This window comes from Bison bison, unplaced genomic scaffold (assembly GCF_000754665.1).
Source record: "Bison bison bison isolate TAMUID 2011002044 unplaced genomic scaffold, Bison_UMD1.0 scf7180017864143, whole genome shotgun sequence".
NCBI classification, from domain to species: domain Eukaryota; kingdom Metazoa; phylum Chordata; class Mammalia; order Artiodactyla; family Bovidae; genus Bison; species Bison bison.
This window is the reverse complement of record NW_011494715.1, coordinates 6,544,389-6,558,904: the sequence shown is the minus strand read 5'-3', so window position 1 is coordinate 6,558,904 and position 14,516 is coordinate 6,544,389.

The following is a 14,516-nucleotide window of genomic DNA, read 5'->3' as shown; positions in this document are numbered from 1 at the left end:
CCCACCCCACCCCTCTAGGTCATCACAGAGCACCAGGCTAAGCCCCCTGAACTATACAGCAGCTTCCCACTAGCTAGCTATTTCACAGATGGTAGTGTATATATATTGGAGAAGGAAATGGCAACCCACTCCAGTGTTCTTGCCTGGAGAATCCCAGGGACGGGGGCGCCTGGTGGGCTGCCGTCTATGGGGTCGCACAGAGTCGGACACGACTGAAGCGACTTAGCAGCAGCAGCGTATATATGTCAGTGCTCCTCTCAGTCTGTCCCACCCGCTCCCTCCCCCACTGTGTCCCTAAGTCTCTTCTCTATATCTGAGTCTCTATTCCTGCCCTGCAGACAGGTTCATCTGTACCATTTTTCTAAAAAAAAAAATATATATATATATGTGTGTTTGTGTGTGTGTGTGTGTTAATACACAATATTTGTTTTTCTCTTCCTTACTTCACTCTGTATAACAGGGTTCACTAGAACTGACTCAGATTCATTCCTATTATATAATATTAATATCACTTCTGTGACTATCTGACTAACCCAGAATGAAACCTCTTTGAAGACAGCCATCACATCTCATGCCGGTTACTTCCCTCTCTGAGGAAGTCCTGCCCTAGCTCACAGAGGACAATTGGAATTTGCAGAATGAATGGCTCTTCAAAGGAAAAGCTGAGGTTGTGAGGAAGAAGGTGACATCAGGCGGAAGACAGGGACCAAGAACCGGTATCCTCACTAGGCTTTGCTGCACTGGGACTCAAACATGCTCTACGATGGGAAAGAGAACTGTGATGCGTTGAAAGATGTAAGACAAAACAAAATAAAAACTGATGGCCCAGTGGGTCACGTAACTTTTCACAGAACCACAGAGCCTTATTATAGGTATAATCTTTTTCTTTTACTTTTAACCTTATTTACTTTTTATTATCACAGCTTGACACAGAAAATACATTTATTCAATTTTTGTTCCTGCTGGGAAGACCATTAAGTTTTTAGCTTTCTCTTGTAAAGAGATCTAGTTATGACAGTATGAGAAAGGAATGAGGTCGAGGAAACACGTCCGTGGTCTCTGGATTTCCAAGCATTCCAGATACAGAGCAAGTTACATAGGAATTAAATGGTTTTGATTGCTCGAATCTGCTATTATCAGATATGTCGCTAATACAGTTTGGCCTGGAGAGAATCCCTTCTCTTTGCTTTTTCTTTATCCCTTTGATTATGTAAATGTGGCCAGACACATTACAGCCATAATAGAAACCATCTCCCATCTATTTGCTTCTCTTCCTCAGCCGTCAATAACCTCAGATTTCCCCATCCTGAAGAACCCTTTGCTCACCCCTTCCAGCTCGCCCTTGAAACAGCGCCCTCTAGCGGAGTCTTTGCTCTCTCATCTTCACTCCTTCTCTGACTTAATTCATTCCATCTAGTTTCTGCGTTCAACATCACTGATGATCTTATAGGTGTGACCTTAAAGACATCTTGTTCTAATGTTCACCTAATGCCAGAATCCTTCTAATGCTATCCCTGATCAACTTCCAATCACTGAGGACATCAACCTGTCTCAGGTGAAGTCATCTTATCTTTGGATAGTTTTGTTGCAATTTTTTTTGTTATTGTAATATCTGGCAACCTAACTCCAGTTTCTACTCCTTGGGGCCCTAAATGAAAGATAACCTTCCTCAGAGTCTTCGTTATGGTCCCAAATGGAACTTGGTCCATCATGTAAGTCCCTGTGCCGCACACTGAGGACAGTCAAGGACCACAGGGCTAAGAATGAGGAGCCTGGACCCGGGGATGCAAGCACACATCTAGAGGAGACAGGGATGGGGCCTTTCACCCAGACAGCTGAGAAACTCCCAAGAGACCGTCCCTCCACCTTGACTTAGCTTTCTACTCCCTACCAAAGCTGCAGATTCCTGAGGCTAAAGGAGCGATGACAAATAAATGAGGAACTGAGTAGGATTGCGCTAACCTGGTTCTCTGATGATTACCATTCCTTGAGTTTCCAGGTTCTGTTCTAGGTGCTTCTATTTAATCCTCACTATGGGGTAATCCTACTTACGTGGTGGTGGTGGTTTTAGTTGCTGGGTCGGGTCCAACTCTTGTGACTCCATGGACTGAAGCCCGCCAGGCTGCTCTGTCCAGAGGATTTCCCAGGCAAGAATACTGGAGTGGGGTGCCATTTCCTTCTCCAAATCCTACCTATGAGGTAGGTCGATTATCTTTTCAGAAGGGATGAGAAGACACAGAGAGACAGGTTACGGGATTTGGCCAAGGCTGTAGAGCCAGAATTTGAGGCTCTAGCCTCAGAGCCTGTGCGCTGAACCCCTTTGCACACTCAGGCACAGAACACCTAACACACAGCCTGCATGGCAGCCCAACGCTGGAATGAGGGACACTAGGACTCTACCTGACTGCCAGAGAGTGGCAGGACAAGGAATCCAAGTCAGGGACACTAGACACTTGGCAGAGCCAGGCTTGTTTGCAGAAAGCAGCAAACACCAAGTCACAGCACCTGGGCCCTGGCATGAGGCCAAGGCCACTTCCAAAATGAGAACTCTGTCTACACTCTGAACAGTGTGTAAGACTGCATCTGTGCTATGGCTATGTGAGGCATAGTGTGTGTGTGTGTGTGTGTGAGATCGAAATAAATGTTTGTTGTCCAACTCTTTGCAACTCTGTGGACTATAGCCCACCAGGCTCCTCTGTCCATAGGATTTCCCAGACAAGAATACTAGAGTAGGTTGCCATTTCCTTCTCCAGGGGATCTCCCTGACTTGGGGATCGAACCTGCATCTTTTAAATTGGCAGGCAGATTCTTTACCACTGAGCCACCTGAGACGCCTGGAGTAAAGGTTAGAGCTGCTTTAGACACAACTCAAATGATAAAACCTAATTAGAGAAACATTGACTTGTGAATTGGCAGCTAAAGTTTCTGTACCTTGAGCCAACAGTCTCTGTCACCACTGACAACAAACACTGGAGACCCAGGTGAGAGGCAGGAGCTCTTCCCTTGTTACCCTGAACCCCACAGTCTGCTCACTGAAGCTGCCTTAAGACACAACTATTTCATTCTTCAATTCCTTGGCCCAGGTCTTTGTCAGTTTGGGGAACCAATGAGTTTTAGAAGCCCAAGTAAATTTAACTCTCAATTCACAGTTCCAAAGTAGTGAGCATGGGCCGGACAAGTGACCACACAGACCTATACTTCATCCCTGTTGCTCTGCGGGAACAAATTTGGTCTTGAGTCGAGTGTGCCAGGAGAAAGCCAGAGTGAGTCACCGTTTCATTTTCTTCCGTAAGCAGCATGGTTCCTCTCACTTCTACAAGACACCCAGAGTGAGAGACGGCTGTTGCTGTGCTGAGTGACTTAGCTCTTGAGATGTTGCTGGGCCTTGGTTGAGTGACTTTCAGGGAAGCAGCTCCAAGAAAGAGTTTCAGGGAGAGCTTTGCTTTGCTGTTCAGCAAACAAGACTTTGCTGTTCAGATATGATCGTATCTTGGGAATTCAGAGAGCTGTTCAGTAGAGGGAAGTGTGTGTGTGTGTGTGTGTGTGTGTGTGTGTGTGTGTGTGTGTGTGTGGCGTGTGTGCATGCATGTTCAGTCATATCTGAATCTTTGCAACCCCATGGACTGTAGCCCACCAGGCTCCTCTGTCCATAGGATTTTCCAGGCAAGAATACTGGAGTGGGTTGCCATTTCTTCCTCCAGGAGATCTTCCCAACTCAGGGATTAAACCTGCATCTTTTGTCTTTCCTGCATGGGCAGGCAGATTCTTTTACCACTGAGCCACCTGGGAAGCCACAGGAAAAATTAAATCATTTTTTTTTTCTGTTGCTTCTTTCTCTTTCTGATATCATCTTCAGGGACATGCCACAGTGAAAGGTTACCACTGCCTGAAATGAGAATTCTCCCCTCTACTGAACTGCTCTCTGAATTCCCAAGATACAATCATATCTGAACAGCAAAGTCTTATTTGCTGAACAGCAAAGCAAAGCTCTCCCTGAAACTCTTTCTTGGAGCTGCTTCCCTGAAAGTCACTCAACCAAGGCCCAGCAACATCTCAAGAGCTAAGTCACTCAGCACAGCAACAGCCGTCTCTCACTCTGGGTGTCTTGTAGAAGTGAGAGGAACCATGCTGCTTACGGAAGAAAATGAAACGGTGACTCACTCTGGCTTTCTCCTGGCACACTCGACTCAAGACCAAATTTGTTCCCGCAGAGCAACAGGGATGAAGTATTCATCAGCTTGAATGTGAGCAACCATTTCAACAGAGAGATTTCCAAGCCATTGAATCTAAAGAGTAGCCTGGGGTCCCCAACCAGGAGGCATCAGGTAACATTCGGAGAAAGACAAAATAGCAATAGAAAGAGCTACACATATGATAAAAAGGACGAAAAGGAGAAAACACCCAAGAAAGTAAGACATAGTGTGGCCAGCAAAAGCAAAAGGCTCGGAGGAGAAGTAAGGGGAGAAGACAGACATTTACATGAATCCACATAAAGAAATACAATAGGTCCCTAACCTATGAACCTTCGAGTTGAGGACTTTCAAAGATGCGAATGCACATTCACATGTCTGATCATGTAAGTTAGTTCACATGTCTGGTGTACACTATCCACATGCTGTGAGGCAACTAAGCCTGTGTGCCACCCTCCTGAGGCCTGAGCACACACCTAGAGCCTGTGCCCCACAAGAGAAGGCACCCAAATGAGAAGTCCTTGCATCGCAGAAACTGCGTGAAGTAGCCCTTGCTTACTTCAATTAGAGAAAGCTCATATGCAGCAACAAAGACCCAGGGCAGCACCCCCCTCAAAGCGGTTAATTAATTTTTAAAAGTAAATTTTAAAAATGTATATGTTCTTTCCCGGCAGCTCAGCTGGTAAAGAATCCGTCTGCAATGCAGGAAACCCTAGTTCAATCCCTGGGTCGGGAAGATCACCTGGAGAAGGGATAGGCTGCCCACTCCAGTATTCTTGGGCTTCTCTGGTGGCTCAGTAGATAGAGAATCTGCCTGGAATGCAGGAGACCTGGGCTCAGTCCCTGGGTTGGGAAGATCCCCCTGGAGGAGGGCATAGCAACCCCCTCTAATATTCTTGCTTGGAGAATCCCCATGGACAGAGGGATCCATGCAGACTGCAGTCCATGGGGTCGCAACAAGTCGGACGTGACTGACTAAGCACACATGTTCTTTCCACTGAAAAAAAGAAAAGAAATAAGGGGAGAAGAAAAATGCAGGTAAGGCCTGGAAAGCAAGAAACAGACGTAGTAAGGGTCAGCCAGAAATAGACACACAGAGGTAAATGCAAAAACCACACACACACACACACACACACTAGAGTTTAAACAACCACTGGCAGAGGTCCTTTGTCTTAACCCAAAACAATCTGTCAAAATCCTTGCTGGCAAGTATATCATTGAGACGAACATCTTTTAAGGAAGACAGCAGATGAAAATCCACAGATTCACAGTATAATTTCATCCTGCTTGTGTAAGGAAGCCGTTCCCAGTGGAAAAGCCTGAACAGAGAGCCCTGGGGCTCACACAGCCAACAGAATCTTGCACAAGTATTTCCGCCCTTGAGGAAGAACTGGTGATCAGCCACAGTTAACAGCGGACCATTCTGCTTCAAGGTAACATCGTACGTTTTTTCCCACCCACCCTCTTCCCTTAGTATCCAGTGAGCATGTACACAGCTTCCTCTAGAATGTTCCAATGAGCACCAGCCGGGGTAGAGATCTGGGTGGGAATGTGGAACACACGCAAGGCTTGAGGGGTATTTTCCCTCAATGATTATCAGGTTTTTTCCTCATGTCTTTTGGAACATTTTATTTTCTGTATCTAAGCTCTATACCACTGATAAATACAGAAGGCTCTTACTGTAACCTGGTTCATGTGTGCTAAGGCGGTTTCAGTTGTATCCAACTCTTTGCAACACCATGGACTGTAGCCCACCAGGCTCCTCTGTCTACAGGATTCTCCAGGCCAGAATACTGCAGTGGGCTGCCATTTCTTCCTCCAGGGGATCTTCACAACTCAGGGATAGAACCCCTGTCTCTTCTGTCTCCTGTTTTGGCAGACAGGTTCTTTACCACTAGTGCCACCCGGGAAGCCCTATTACCTGGTTACTAACCTCAGTTTTTTTCCTGGCTTCACCATACCTAAAGCTGTGACTGGTTTCTATTAATATTGGGTTGGCCAAGAAGTTCATTCAGGTAAAGTGAAGTGAAAGTCGCTCAGTTGTGTCTGACTCTTTGTGACCCGGTAAACTATACAGTCCATGGAATTCTCTAGACTAGAATACTGGAGTGGGCAGCCTTTCCCTTCTCCAGGGGATCTTCCCAACCTAAAGATAGAACCCAGATCTCTTGGCATTCCAGGCAGATTCTTTACCAGCTGAGCCGCAAGGGAGGATGAAGAATACTGAAGTGGGTAGTCTATCCCTTCTCCAGCAGATCTTCCTGCCCCAGGAATTGAACTGGGGTCTCCTGCATTGCAGGTGGATTCTTTACCAACTGAGCTACCAGGGAAGCCCTGATATCAATGAGATAAGATCATATGGAAAATCTGAAGAAACTTTTTGTTCAGCTTGATAATTATACCCATGCTCTGGAAAATACTCAACAGTCATGGTGAGGGGTGGGGGCTTCCCTGGTGGCTCAATGGTAAAGAATCCACCTGCCAGTACAGGAGAGTACTCCTGTAGTACTCCAGGGAAGATCCCCTGGAGAAGGAAATGTCAACCCATTCCAGTATTCTTGCCTGCGAAATCCCATGGACAGAGGAGCCTGGCGGGCTATAGTCCATGGGGTTGCAAAAAGTCAGACACAACTGAGCATGCACACACACCAGTCATCAGAATGTATTCATATACATTGGGTAAAGGATGCTCACAGAAACATTTTGAGGAAGATAGGGTCAAATGTGATTTTCTCTATTTTGTGAAAGGAAGCCCAGAAGAAACTCATGGAGGAGACTTGTTCAAGGTCTCAGAACCCAGCCAAGGCAGAGACAAGACACGAATTTAGGTCCCCCACCCAGTACCCGTCTCTTCCCCCTATATCTCCTTGGCTGTATCCTTGGAGTGGCAGAGCTTTTGTTCTCACACATTTCCCCCCCTTTTGCTTCAGATCTTTGTTATTGTTGTTGTTAATGTATTTTTATTGAAATATAATTGCTGTACACAATCTTTGTTGTTTTTAATTAAAATATTACAATACTCGAATCCCTACCTACATCCCATCATCCTTTCTCCCTCTCCAGAGATAAGCACTCTCCTTAACTCAGAATTTGTCATTTCCACAAATATTTGATAGTTTCCATTACTAGAATTTCTAGACTATATACACACACAAATAAATTCCTTAGTGGTTTAGATGGTAGAGAATCTACCTGCAATGCAGAAGACCTGGGTTCAATCCCTAGGTTGGGAAGATCCTTTGGATAAAGGAATGGCAAATCCACTCCAGTATTCTTGCCTGGACAGAGGAGCCTGGCGGGCTACAGTCCATAGGTTCACAAAGAGTTGGACATGAAGAGCAACTAATACATCCTGTTCTGTAGATTTCAAACTCATTTCTATTATTCCACAACTCACTTTTTTATATTTTAATTTTTATTTAAAAAATTTTAATTATAAAAATATGATAGCACATTTATAGGAGACTTGGAAAATACAGAACAAAATTACATATATTTCCACTATATATTAAAATTGTTTGTTTTAAGTAGATAAAAGATTTTTAGTTGGAGTTTCAAGATCAAACTCTCAGAAATTAATAGAATGAATGTAGAAAGAAGAGGAAGAATATAGTAGAACTGAAAAGCATTATGAACCAATTTGATATAATTAAGATTTACACAACTTGAGTCGGACGTGAATGAGTCAGACACGACTGAGCAATTTCACTTTCCCTTTCATGCATTGGAGAAGGAAATGGCAACCCACTCCAATGTTCTTGCCTGGAGAATCCCAGGGACGGGGGAGCCTGGTGGGCTGCCATCTCTGGGGTCGCACAGAGTTGGTCACGACTGAAGTGACTTAGTAGCAGCAGCAGCACACAACAGTAGGATACAAATTCTACTCAAGTTCCCATAGACTATAAACTGGGAGATACTGGGACATATCCAGAAACATAAGATCAGCTGCAGAAACCTCATGGTCTAAAGGTATTGAAATCCACACCTTGCTTTTTTCATTCCATAATCATTTTTTAGCTTTGTCCATATATGAGCCCTACTTCATTCATTTAAGCTGCTATTAGTATCCCAAAACTCATCCCTTTTCAACAGCCAAAAGCCCTTCTTTCCACCCTTAGAACTGGGCATCAGAATATGGAGCCAGATGGGCTCAGTGACTTCTCCTGGGCTTCCAGTGGGCTCATCCCCTGCTATGTTACAGCCTTTACTAATTTCCACTGGGGCTTATCCCAAGTGATTGGATTAATGAGACTGTTGATATCATCATTTCACTGCCATCTTCGTAATTAGTTCTCAGTGGAAATTGTTATAGTCATGATCCTTCTCAGTAGGAAGAAGTCAAGACCAAATTCTGGGAATAGAGCTTTTCGAAACTACGTGAAGCAGGAAATTTGAAATGGAACCTGACTCATTCCTAGTTGAGAAGACCACTGAAACTAGTAAATAAAACTAAAGTAAAAGTTGTGGTTTGGGAATGTTGGGAAAGCATGTGTATGTAGAGATGCCATTTTCTAAAAAATGTTCTGATGAAATAATTAAACCAAACAGTCATTATCTGAACACTCATTTGGGGGGAAAACCCTAGAACTTCTATGGCATAGCAATGGAATAAAATGGCTCTTTTCTTGAAATAGATGCTCATGGTCCATGCTTCCCTTTACTGCTGCAGTCAGCATTACTGATAGCTATTTACAAGCCCATCCCGCCATTGCAAATTTCATGATGGTGGGACCCATTGCTCCCCGGAGCCTGGCATCTGGAGTTCCAGTTGTCAAATGAATTGGTTCGTAAACACAGAAAAGTAGCACCAGTGAAGTCCTATTGGCATATAAAAATCTCCTAGAGGATGTCCATGGGGAAAAGAATCACACCAAGCCACCAAAATGGCTACAGAGCGAGCTCAAATATTGCAGCTACAAGAGGAAGGGGCAGAAGCGCATCCATGGAGTGATGAAGCCAAGTTCACTCACTCAGCAAACACCAGCCGAGTGCAGGGCCTGAGGAGAACAGAAATGGTCTAAAGGGAAGGAAGGAAATAGTTACTGAACATCGACTTTCTAAGCTTATTTGTTAGATACAATATTGATTGCACAGAAAAGCAAGTACCATCTCTATCTACTTACAAAGATACAAAGTCTCAGAGAGGCTGCCTTACATAACCAGTACCATTTAGCTCATCAGTAGTAAACCCAGGTGACTTCCCTGGTGGTCCTGCTGGTTAAGAATATGCTTTCCAGTGCAGGGGACACAGGCTCAATCCCTGGTTGGGGACTAAGATTCCACATGCCACAGGGCAACTGAGCCTATGTGCTGCAAGGAAGACCCAGTGCATCCAAACTGGAAATAAAAAGGTAGCAAACCCAGGATGCAAGCTTATTTTCATCTCATCTGAAAGCCAATGGACTTTCCTTAGAAACATGGCATCTCCCCAAGGCGAGGAATGGTTCCTGACTCTGAGGATCTTATGCTCCAATAAGGGAGATTATTTTGGCTTAAAAACAAAAGACTAATTAGAAAATAAACACAGAGATTGAGATTTCAGCATTCCTTACATTCAGTTATAGTAATACAATCAGTTAATGTTAGCCTATTACATTTTGCCTCCGACTATTTTTTCCATATTTTCTAGAAAAACACCATGTCAATGTTCTCATTTCTTCTGTTTCCTCTGCCTAGGATACCTTCTTTACTAACCACACTTGACCATGTGGCTTGAAGGTTTGTCATGGACAGGCTCACTTTTGGAGCACCCAGAATCTGAAACCCTGTCCAACATTTGGGGAATTCCCAACCTGATTGATTTTAGTGAGAGGCAGAGCCCACATCCCACTACAGAGGCCAAGAATGTCAGCTGCGCACCTTCTGCCTCGCTTGCAGCTAGAACACAGCCCAAGCTCTGCCAATCGGCACAATCACCCAAGACTTGGAAAGACAAGCACGGGAGCAAAGAAGCAAGGGTCACAGATCATTCTGTCTGGAAGTTTAATAAGATTGAGGCACTAGGGTGAAACTGAGCAGAACTCTGTGAGGCTTCTGGGCATGGAAGCCTTTCTGTGTCCCCCATTTCTTATTTTTAGGGAATAGACCCCAGCCTCCATGACCTTCCCTGAGTTCCAAAGGGCAGATTCCAGCAGCTACTAATCATGGAAGAGAAGGAACGCAGAGACAAGGGAGAAGCCACCAAGAAACAATAGTACAGCTTTGGGCAGGGTCCTGGTTCTACCTGCCTACCAAAACCCCCAACAAATGGAAGATGCTAACATTCTTCATAACAGAGAAGCCCACCTGAGGCCAGATTAAAGGAATAAGAGAAGCTCATCATGAGATGAACTGAGACCAGGTTAAAGGATGCAGGCCCCGCACACAGTCTAATCCTATCAGCACCCCACAATTGAACCATTGCCATACAACTCCTGCTGTGTCCCCCTTTGCCTGAAGTTTCTACTTCACTGGAAACTCACTCTCTGAGATTCAATTCAGCACCAGTGCACAGAGGCCAAGTTTTAAGCACCAATAGTAGCTTAAACAATAAAGGCTTTAATTGTATCATATTAAAAAAAAAAAATCATGGGATCCAGTCCCATCATTTCATGGCAAATAGATGGGGAAAATGGAAACAGTGACAGACTTTATTTGGGGGGGGGGCTCCAAAATCACTGCTGATAGTGAATGCAGCCATGAAATTAAAAGACGCTTGCTCCTTGGAAGAAAAGTTATGACAAACCTAGACAGTATTAAAAAGCAGAGACATCACTTTGCTGACAAAGCTCTGTATAGTCAAAGCTATGGTTTTTCCAGTAGTCATGTACAGATGTGAGAGTTTTACCATGAAGAAGACAGAGCACCAAAGAAATGATGCTTTCAAACTGTGGTGCTGGAGGAGCCTTTTTTTTTTTTTAGTTGTGCTGGGTCTTTGTCGCTGTGTGTGGGCTTTCTCTAGTTGCGACGAGCAGGGGCTACTCTCTAATTGTGGTGCGTGGGCTTCTCATTCTGGTGGCTTCTCTTGTGGAGCACAGGGTCCAGTGTGTGCCACTTTCAGTAGCTGTGGCACTCAGGCTTAGTTGCCCCTCACATGTGGAATCTTCCCAGACCAGGGATCAAGCCCAGGTCCCCTACATTGGCAGGTGGATTCTTAACCACTAGACCACCAGGGAAGTCCTGGAGTCCTGAGAGTCTCTTGGACAACAAGGAGATCAAACCAGTCAATCCTAAAGGAAATCAACACTGAATATTCATTGGAAGGACTGATGCTGAAGCTAAAACTCTAATACTTTGGCCACTTGATGTGAAGAGCCAACTCATTGGAAAAGCCCCTGATGCTGGGGAAGACTGAAGGCAGGAGGGGAAGGGGGCCACAGAGGATGAGATGGTTGGATGGCATCATGGACTTAATGGACATGAGTTTGAGCAAACTCCAGGAGATAATGAAGGACAGGGAAGCCTGGCGTGCTGCAGTCCATGGGTTCACAAAGACTCTGACACATCTGAGCTACTGAACAACAACATTAAAAAAAGAAGTCTGGAAATCAGAATTTCAGGGTTGGTATAGAAGTCCAATGAGGCTTGAAAGCCCAGGCGCCTTCTTCATGTTCTTCCTTACCATCCTTATTCATCACCTCATTGTTATAAGGTAGCTATTGCTAAGCATCTTGTCTGCATTAAGGTAAGGAGAGAGAAGAGATAGTATCCATCATTCATTCTTTTTATTATAAAAGCAAAACATTGCTCTGATAAAGCAAGACTCACCCTCAAGCAATGAATCCATCGTGACTCATTACTTGCAGTTGGACAATCCCTCCCACTCCCACCCCTCCAACAAAACTCGAGTTCCTTTAGCTAGAAAGAAAAGGCCAAAGGAAAGTGGGTTGAACGTTTATCAAAGATCCAGCTGTGTGTGCCAGAGTCACTCCATGAGTCCAGCCAATGTCTCCATATCTGACCAGTCACAGTTGAGTTCAAAGTCCAGGATCTCAGACCCAAATGTGACTTCTCAAGGTCTGGTGACCTGGAAGCTTTGAAACCACACTGTTTAATTCACTCAGTAGAATTCGCCCAGTAAACAGTGACCAGGAAGGCAGAGAATAAGTGAATCAGCATCATCCAGAAAAGAGGAGAACGGGACACAAAGCAGGCACCAGTCCTAACAGCTGCCGTTTTCCACTGAATGGGGTCGATACTCGGGTTGGCCAAAGAGTGAGCTCCTTGGTGGGTTAATCCAGAGGCCCCAGGCTCTGCTTTTGGAATGCTCCTCTTTGTCCGCTGGCCTCTGTGATCCCTTCTCCTGGTGTCTGAGAGAAACTTCCAGGCCTGCTGTCTTCACAGCCTCCTCTAAGGGGGGCCTTGCAGAAGATAGCCTTCTGGGGCGGAGGGCGGTACATGGCTTTCACAGTCTTTTTAAAATTGATGCAAGTAGTTTTTACTATGAGTAAGAGTACTGTGTACATTCTGTGCAAGTCTTTCTATGGATATCAGAGACCATTTTTCACTTGAGAGACTGGAAAAGATCAAAAACTTTGATAAAAGGCTGCATTGGCAAGCCAGCGCAGGCAGGCACTTTCATATATATGCTGACAGGAGCATAAACTGCAGCTCCTTCCATGAAGGGCAATTTGACTAAATATATTACTCATATGTACATATGAGTAATTGTGTGATATATATAGCTAGCTATCTATATACATTTGGCTATATACATACACATTACTCACGCAATATCTTTTGACTAATTTCACTTCTAGGAATTGATCATACCAATGAATTCACATAAATAAAATTATATTTCTCCAAGATTATTCACTGCAGCTGTGTTTCTAAAGCACAGGATTAAAAACCACCTCAATGACAATCAATAAACGACAGTTAAAGAAAGCATGGTACACCCATATGACGACATCCTATACAACTGTTAAAAAAAAAGAAGGAAAGAATGAAAAAGCTCTTACTTTAGGTCTCTTAGAAACAAGGTTGAATTTTAAAAACAGGTGCAGAACAGTGTGTACAGGACACTAAATTTCTTCTGTGTCAGAATGAAAGGAAAGTGACAGATCTCCGGGAGGACACATAAGAAACAGATAACAAAAGTTCCCTCCAGGGTTTGGGTGGTTCTGAGCATGGGTGGGAGTAAGATTTTTTACTGTGTTTCCATTCTTTTGTATTTGGGCTATATGAACGTGATAGCTATTTAAATTTTTTAGATTGAAGTCTAGCTGATTTACAAGATGGTGTTAGCTTCAGGTATACAGCAAAGTGATTCAAAAGAATATTTATATATTCTGTTTCAGATTCTTTTCCCATATAGGTTATTACAAGAAACTGAATATAGTTCCCTGTGATGTACAATAAATCCCCGGGAGAAGGAAATGGCAACCCACTCCGGTATTCTTGCCTAGGAAATCCCATGGACAGAGGAGCCTGGAGGGCTATAGTCCATGGGGTCACAAAACAGTCAGACACAGCTAGTGACTAAACAAGAATACAGTAAATCTTAGTAGTTTATTTTCTATATAATGGATTGTATCTGTTAATCCCAAACCCCTCATCTCTCTCTCTCTGCTATTGCCCCCTTTGGTAAACATAAATTTGTTTTCTGTGTATGCGAGTCTATTTCTATTCTGTAAATAATCCATTTGTATAATTTTTTAAGATTCCACATATAATTGATATCATATGATACTTGTCTTTCTCCGACTTACTTCACTTAGTATGATAATCTCTAGGTACATCCATGTTGCTGCTGATGGCATTATTTCATTCTTTTTTATGTTAATATTCCATTGTATATTCCACATCTTTATCCATTCATCTGTTGATAGACAGTTAGTTTGTTTCCATGTCTTGGCTATTGTAAATAGTGGTGTTACAAACGTTGGGCTGCATGCATGTTTTCCAATTAGAGTTTTTGTCTTTTCTGGATATAAACCCAGGAGTAAAACTTCAGTTCACTTCAGTTACTCAGTCATGTCTGACTCTTTGCAACCTCATGGACTGCAGCACACCAGGCTTCCCTGGCCATCATCAACTCCTGGAGCTTGCTCAAACTCACGTCCATCGAGTCGGTGATGCCATCCAACCATTTCATCCTCTGTCATCCCCTTCTCTTCCTGCCATCAATCTTTCCCAGTATGGGGGTCTTTTCCAATGAGTCAGTTCCTCATATCAGGTGGCCAAAGTATTGGAGTTTCAGCTTCAGCATCAATCCTTCCAATGAATATTCAGGACTGATTTCCTTTAGGATGGACTAGTTGGATCTCCTTACTGTCCAAGGGACTCTCAAGAGTCTTCTCCAACACCACAGTTCAAAAACATCAATTATTTGGTGCTCAGTCT